Source organism: Pezoporus flaviventris, unplaced genomic scaffold (genome assembly GCF_033815535.1).
Source record: "Pezoporus flaviventris isolate CSIRO_AGI_PZ_B2104156 unplaced genomic scaffold, CSIRO_AGI_Pfla_v1 ptg000023l, whole genome shotgun sequence".
NCBI lineage: Eukaryota > Metazoa > Chordata > Aves > Psittaciformes > Psittacidae > Pezoporus > Pezoporus flaviventris.
In genome coordinates, this window is record NW_026892571.1 from 17,781,862 (window position 1) to 17,789,306 (window position 7,445).

At 46.9% G+C, this 7,445-nt stretch overlaps 1 long non-coding RNA gene across 1 annotated transcript; it reads left to right on the forward strand.

The window, feature by feature from the left end:
• The first annotated feature begins 5,878 nt into the window (after nucleotides 1-5,878).
• Nucleotides 5,879-6,994, forward strand: LOC133271323 (uncharacterized). Its single transcript, XR_009744086.1, has 4 exons — nucleotides 5,879-6,190; nucleotides 6,466-6,614; nucleotides 6,727-6,769; nucleotides 6,868-6,994. It is a non-coding gene; the product is annotated as an uncharacterized LOC133271323 (long non-coding RNA).
• Nucleotides 6,995-7,445: the final 451 nt, after the last annotated feature.

Genomic DNA, 7,445 nt, shown 5'->3' on the forward strand with positions numbered 1-7,445 from the left:
CAGGTACTGAGTGTGGGTAGGTGTGAGTTTGGGTCCTAGAGCTATGCTGGAGCTGGTGGGAAAGGTGAGGTTAAATGACTGACCTATGGGTCTCCTCACCCTCTCCATGCAAACGTTGCAATAACAAAGTGTTTCTTAGCAAATTAGCTGATATCAGTACTATTATCCTTATAAATTAAATACCAATGGTGATTCACATTTATAAATCTCTCTATATTGTATAAGTATCTCTCTATATTGCTACTATCTCTCCTGGTGAGAGATGTTCCCACGTTTCAGCTGTATGAACTTTCACGCTGCTGAGCTAAACAAAGAGATATGGTTTTCCTTTAGAATACCATAATGAAGTGCTTACAACCAAGTGAGTTACCTTGCACTGATTAGAGGAGCGGTTGGAAAGCCCTGTAAAGCAGTAACCCTTCATTGCTCAGTGATGCACCACCAATTGCAGCAGCAGTTGCCATCAGATCCCATCCGATCCTAGTTTCCTAGGAGAGGAAAACCCCAACCTCGGTGCTTTCCTCTGGTACCTGGGAGCCTTTCTTTCTTACTTGGAAGGTAAATGACATCCTTTATGGGTGCTGGGGTGATTGGAGATGTTGGATGCGGCTGCCTTGCTATTTACCGAAGTACCCTCTAGAAAGAAGCATCCTTTCTCTCCCACAACCTTGTGTGTGACCATCCCTGCTTTACCTGCGCAGTCCATCTTCTGCACTACATTACGTTGACCTTAACTTCAGGAAGGGTTTCCCTCTTAGTTAAATGCGATTTATCTGCATTGCCCTAAACTCCAGAGGGATGTGAGAGCCCAGCTCCCTCCCAGTGGATGGAGTCCATTCCCAGGCGTGTAGTCCATCCTCAGCCAAGGGATCCTGCAGGTCTGCGTTCCTATGAGCCACGTTTTCAAGCTGAAGGTGAGGATGACAGCAAGCTCTTCAGATTCATGCACTATTCATGCAGTCCAGTGAAGCCCTTATAAGATAATAAGAAGTCAGTGAGACGTGGCAGCCTCCAGCTCCACTGCAGTTTTCATCCAGGGATCTCTGCCTTTCACTAATATTTATTAACTGAGTCTTGCAATAGCCTGGCAGGGTCTGAGGTTCAGTTTAGATCCGAGAGGCTCTCTCTGTGCAGGGAGTGAAAGGAAAGATTTGGATCCAGTACCAAAGCTGAATGAAGACAAGAGGGCTCAGCAATATTAAACACAGCTGTGAGTAGGGATGGGTACGGTGGAAGAGTAAACTGGGTGCTGAAATGGAGGACAAGGTCAACAACGATGTCCGACTTCTCAGCTCTCCTGGGGCAGATGAAGGGAGCTAAAGTATCTTGAGACAGAAGTTTATGGATGAGAAAGGGGTGGGAGAACAAGCAGGAGAATTTAGGGAAGGACAGACCCGAGTGAGGAGAGAATGACAAAGGCAGGAGCTGGAAGGTAGCGAGGAACAGGGGCAGGAAAATGGCATTCAAAGGACAAAAATGATGGGCTGGGGAAATGAGAGCTACCAAGAAGGATTGGAAAGTGTGCGTATGCCCCTCTGTCTGCAGGATGGCTGCGGCTGAGTCAATCCCTTGCACATCTCCTGTTATTACAGAGGTATATGTGTTTTTCCCAGCTAGGTTAGGTGTGCTGTTGGCTTTTATTTCCATTGATGGGGATCTCCTAGCACCGGGGGGGTCCCCCACTGCCCTGATTCCGCACTTGGAGCTGCAGCACATTGCCCCCAGCAATGCCCCTCGCTGGGAAAGCAGACCTGGTACTGCCCACTTGGGAAGAGCTGCTGAAGAAAATCACTGCTGTGATTGATGCCAGTGCCCCGGTGCCACGTGCTGTGTGCAGCAATGGACGTGAAGGGAAAAGCCCATCATTTTCCAGGTTATCGAATCTGTCTGTGTAGCCAACGGATACGAGGCAGTTGACATCCGGTGTTTGCTTCAGAAATCAGAATAATCCCAGCCCACGGGCTGTCTCCCTTTCACAGGGGTTTCGTATCCTTTGTTGCTTTAAAAGAACAAGAAATTGGACAACTAGACTGAAAAATGCCTTTTTATTCCCTATGCTTCCTAAGCAGTATTTGAAAGTCAGCTCCTTCTGTACTTGCACCAGTCTAATTTAAAGCTGCTTCTTTAGATCTGTGATATTGAGGAGCTGCACATCTTTCACCCACGGGTAGTGGCATCCATGCAGAGGCAAGGCTGTTAAGAATTGCCTGCGTGACTCCACTCCAGCCCTTGCTGAGTCTCATGCCTGTGTTTCACATGGTGATGGACACCAGATGCTGTAAGAGCCCCAGCATAGGCAGATGTGAGATAATCTGATTCTGCCTCTCACTGTCTGATCCTAATCCCTCACAGTGTTTCAGTCCCAGAAACTCCAAGGTTTCATATTCCTCACAATGTTACTGGTAAACCCTCAGTCTATTTGTTAATACTCAGTTAAATATTTGCACCTCCAGTTACAATCCTTGGGGAAAAAAAACCTCTTACCAGCAATTTAAACCAGAACTATTATTGCCATTTCTCTGCCTTCTAAAATTAGATTCCCTATATATTATTTACCACTGTTTACTGCCATCCTGCTGTGGTGAAGACAGCAGCCTCGTGGCTTGTCAGCAAAGCTCTGTGTGTCAGCACATGGGTGGGTCTGTCACAGTGGGTTGAGAGCCAGACGTGATTTGCATGTGTGGACTGCTGCACTGGGGTTACCTTTGTGAGAACCAGTGCTTACAACAGCTCCTTCACATGGGCTGTTTGTGCTCTGGGGTGGGTTTTTGCAGTATTGCATCCTCTTCTGTTGGTTGTCTGATGAGGGGAGGCTGAGCCTCATAGGAATGTGGGGTCACACCGAGCTGCTCATCTTACCTAGAGCAAGGCAAGTCCCTGTGGTCAAAGCAAGTGGTGACAGTGGTAAAAGACTGCCTGGCCCTACCTTTCCTTTCGCAGCCCCAGGGCACACCTGCTGCTGAGCAAGGATGCAGAAGGGAGAATCTTGAAGCATCGAATGGGATCTTGCAGTGAGGAGCCTCAGGGCTCCATACACCTGAGTTACTGTAGAATTGCTCTTTCAAAGGAGTGGAGCAAGTGAGAGAAGAAGGTGTTTGGCTTCTGTAAAGGAAATCGGGTGTCTGGGCAAGAACCGATGGCTCCTGAGGGACAGGACCAAGCCAAGCCTCTCCGTCTTTGGGGTCTCAAACTCAAATCTGCTCATCATTCACCTTGGGACATTTGTGACACTGAAATCTCATGGCTGCACATGTCTGAGATGCACCCTGGCATGGCAGCAGGGCTGGTGGCTGGGATTGGCTCCCCTTTTTCCTGCTGCCGATCAGAGAAGGGCTCTTTAGGGCACGCTTCCATGCAGGTTTGAGTTGCTAGGTACCATTTGTGTTACCTAAGATGCAGGGATGTGTATCTCACCTGACAGAGTGCTCTGCCTTTGCACCTCCATGGGTGAGAAAAGGGTAATTTATTTAAATTTATGATGGCTAACAGGCTTATCTAACCACAGTTAAAATAACTTGCTAAATTATTCGTGTGATATTTGGAATCATGATTGTGGGAACAAATTAGCCGCCTGAAAACGGGAGACTGATTTAGCTCATTAATAATGGATTAAGGGAGGCCGGGTGCTGGGCGAGCGGCCAGGCTGGCTCTGAGCATACAAATGGGGTGTTTCCATGTGAGAAATGTGCTTTCTGAGCAGTGCTTGTGTGGAAAAGCATCACAGGATGTGGCCACAGAAGCAGGAGTCTGCATTATAGAATCCCAGCCTGGTTTGTGTTGGAAGGGACCTTAAAGCTCCTCCAGCTCCAACCCCTGCCACGGGCAGGGATACCTTCCACTAGAGCAGCTTGCTCCAAGGCCCGTCCAACCTGGCTTTGAGCACTGCCAGGGATGTATTCTGTGCCTGGTGCTCAGGGTACTTCTGAGCTGCAGGACCATGTCCCAGGCAAATGCATGGCCACCCAATGGAGGGTTTATACTTGCTTTAAAATGTCTCCAACATCAGTCCAAATGTTGCCAGCTTCACTTGTGTAAGTGATCCCAGCAAAGACCTGACTCTAGAGAGTTTTCTTTTAGAGGTGAAGTGGTACCCAAGGTCACCCAGTATTTAGCAGAGTGATGCTTTCCTTCTGTTCTCACTTCCAAAGTCAGATAATGTGGTGGACATGTAAAGAAAGCCACCTCATCGCCTGGAGATCCCTTAATGGGCATTGCTCTGCATAGAAATCCATTCTTGCAGTGCCAAAGGACTGGAAGACATTTAAGGAACTTTGAGGATTTGCCAGATGATTTGGTGCGCCATCAGATAAGGATGATATAATACAAACAGGGCACGACTTGGGTAATGAGGGACTATATGTGAAGTGACGCGATTGCTTGATTAAGATAATAGTTGAAGCATGTGGAGAAGGAAATTATAATTTATATATTGCTGATTGTGAGGTTTATTTTAAGGACATAATTTAAGGATTGTCAAAAGCAGAAAGATCTTGAGCAAAAGTCAGTCACCTCGGGGAAAAAAGAGAAATTGCTACTGAACAATTAATGTCTGAGGCAAAGCAGGAGGCAGGCAGCAAAGGGTGGAGGTGCTGGAGAAGACAAAGGCAAGAGCTCATGTTCCTAGCAAAGAACTGAACCAGGAGCCAAACACCCACCAGGGCCAGGAAGGGCAATGGGTCCATCTATCTGTACCTTATCCTTCCAGGATAGATGCTGCTTGAGTTGAGCAGGATGCATGGAAGCGCCTCCCACCGGCTTTCTGCATCCCTGCTGCTGGGGATGCTGGTGTGTGAGCTTGAGCTAACCAGTCCTGCTGCATGTCTTAAACCACCTGCACCATGCCACCCGTCTTTAGCTGTTGACAGATACCTGGAAACATCAATTGCTGCATGATCTAGGGGAAATAATGGTGTTTTAAATCAGGCAAGCGTGTGGGAGGAACTGTGAGCAGCCTTTAGCAACTGAGTGCTGCTTTGGTGATGATGTTATTGGTGATGGTGGGTGTGAGACTGGGGAAAGGGGATGGGGATAGTGGGCGAGGTGCTAGCATGGCCAGAGCCATCTGCAGCAGCAGATAGACATCTCTGCATCTCCAGTGTTAGAGCATGTGAGGACTTTCCCCAGGGCAGCCAGCTTTCTGCCTGCCTTGCTGAGTTGTTCATCTGCAGTGTCTTTTATTTGATTAACGTGGAGGGTTTTGCAAACTGATCAAGACAGAGCCGGCCTGCCTGTAATTTCAGCTAAATTACAGTGATGCTCAATTTCAAACATACCTTTGATATGGTAATAGAAAAAAGCTAATTTAGCATATTGCACAGACCCCGGGTAAAGTGGAGGCGATACTGAATATTGATGGAACACATACACGGGTACCAGCAGTGGGGGGTAGTGATAAATACTCCTGTAGACGCTGAGTAGATTTATATTGTTATCCCTCTGCAAGCTTGTACCTGAACTCCTAATACCTTTAATTAGAGCTGTTCAGAGCAGATTTTCAGCTTGCTTCCAGTGTGTTCCTATTATGAATCAAAAGTTTATTTGCTTCTCTGATGGGTGGGAAATAATGGCATGGCATGGAAGCTCCCAACTGGCACAGCCTCCATCGAGATGCCACGGTGAATGAAGCTGCCTGTGTGTGTTATGACCTTGATGCATGATTTAAATGGGTGATTTTTCAAGCCAGATAAAACCTTTCACGTTAGCCACTGGTTTGTGCTACGGATGCAGCTCCCCCCTTCTCCTAATTAATAATAAACAGTAGTGCTGGAATAGATTTATGGTTGTCAGCAGAGCAGTTAACTGTCATGCCACTGATGAGTCAATGGCTTGTTGTATCCTAAGTGCTGATAACACCCAGCTCTGGGCTGGGCACTAAGCTGTGAGATGGCAATTTAGTTTTCACACACCATTTAGTTGTGCTTTTATTTCAGATTAGTCTCTGGGTTTTTTTCCCCTCTTTTTATTTCAGTTCTAATGCATGAGGCTCAACAGTGACCCAGGTCACAGTGGGAGAACTCACTGTCACAGCCTGAACTCCAGCTGCGACTGTCACTGTGGGTTTCAGAGAGGAGCATGCCTGGCAGAGACAGGGGAGCAAGCAGCTCATTGGCACACCAGTGCCTGGTGATAACTATGGACCAAAGTCCATGCTCACAGGGATCTGACAAGCAATAGGGAAACACCACCACAGGTAACAGACTGCATGTGCCTTTCCATAGCAGAGTCAAATTCAAAGCTTATTATGAATTCCAAAAGGAGGAGATATCCTGTTCCCAATAATGTGTTTTTTAGAGGAAAGTTAATGCAAGGACTCTTGGGCTGATACTGCATCAGCAGACGGTGATGTGATTCAAGGTGCGATTTAAGATGAGTTTAGGTAGCACAGAAAAGGCATGGGTCAAAGCGTGGTGGGGATGATGCTGTATTTGATTGCAAAGGGCTGCAAGTCTCTTTGTTAACCCACAGGCTGTCTCCAAAACGGGGCCTTGCAACAGGGGCTTGGTGATCTGTGTTGTTTTGAGGCTCCTCAGCAGATACACTCCTTTAGCACAATATATGACCGTAAATGATCCAAGATCATCTTTGGGCACCCCCAGCTGTAGTTGGGATTCCAGGTACTTGGTTCTGGGCTTTGTGGTTTCTCTGTGGTACTTTGCCTTCCCTTGAGGGTTGGCACGCTGGGAATTCCTTTTTGGTTGATAACATCATCACCTCTGTGTTTCTCAGCAAGGTTCACCTGGATTCCCAATGAACCCAGGTTGTTTTACAGGTGAGCACAGTGTTGGGGTTCAGAGAGCAAGATGGGTTTAGGTGATGATGGGGTCTGCTTCTTCACAAAGCTCTTACCCCACCTTCCTGCACCTGCAGACACCCCTTGGTGAAATGGTCCTTGCAAAGTGAATTTCAAAGCCTTTTGTGGAGCAAAAGACTTTTCCCTGCAGACACGGAGATGCTCAGTACTATGGAGACCAGGTCTGAACCTGTTTAGAGCAAAACTGTACTGAATGAATTCATCTGGGGAAGGAAGCCTTGTAACCCTGCATGCATCCTCACATACGGGCTTCTCAGTATTAACAGGAAAATGCCATTTGTGTGTATGTAGCTAAGAAAGTAAAATGTTATTTTATTCAGGAAGTGAAATGGCCAGCAGAAAAAAAGGAAAATCAGCCTATAAATAATAATGCATCTTTTATATTCAACTTTTTCCCAGTGAAACGACATCTGCTATATTCAATTCCTGTGTATTTTCTCACATCGACTGAACAGCTCTCTTGGTGCTAGCTTGAAGCTCTGTCAGACTGCCTCCAAAAGGTAGAGGAAGACCCCATGTGAAATGGAGATGCCTGCAGCAGAACAGTGGAGGGCTCTCTGTCCAACAGCTCTTCTCTGTGTTTTAGCACTCATTGTGATATTATACAGAATTCACAGGGGGGCTTTATTTCTGC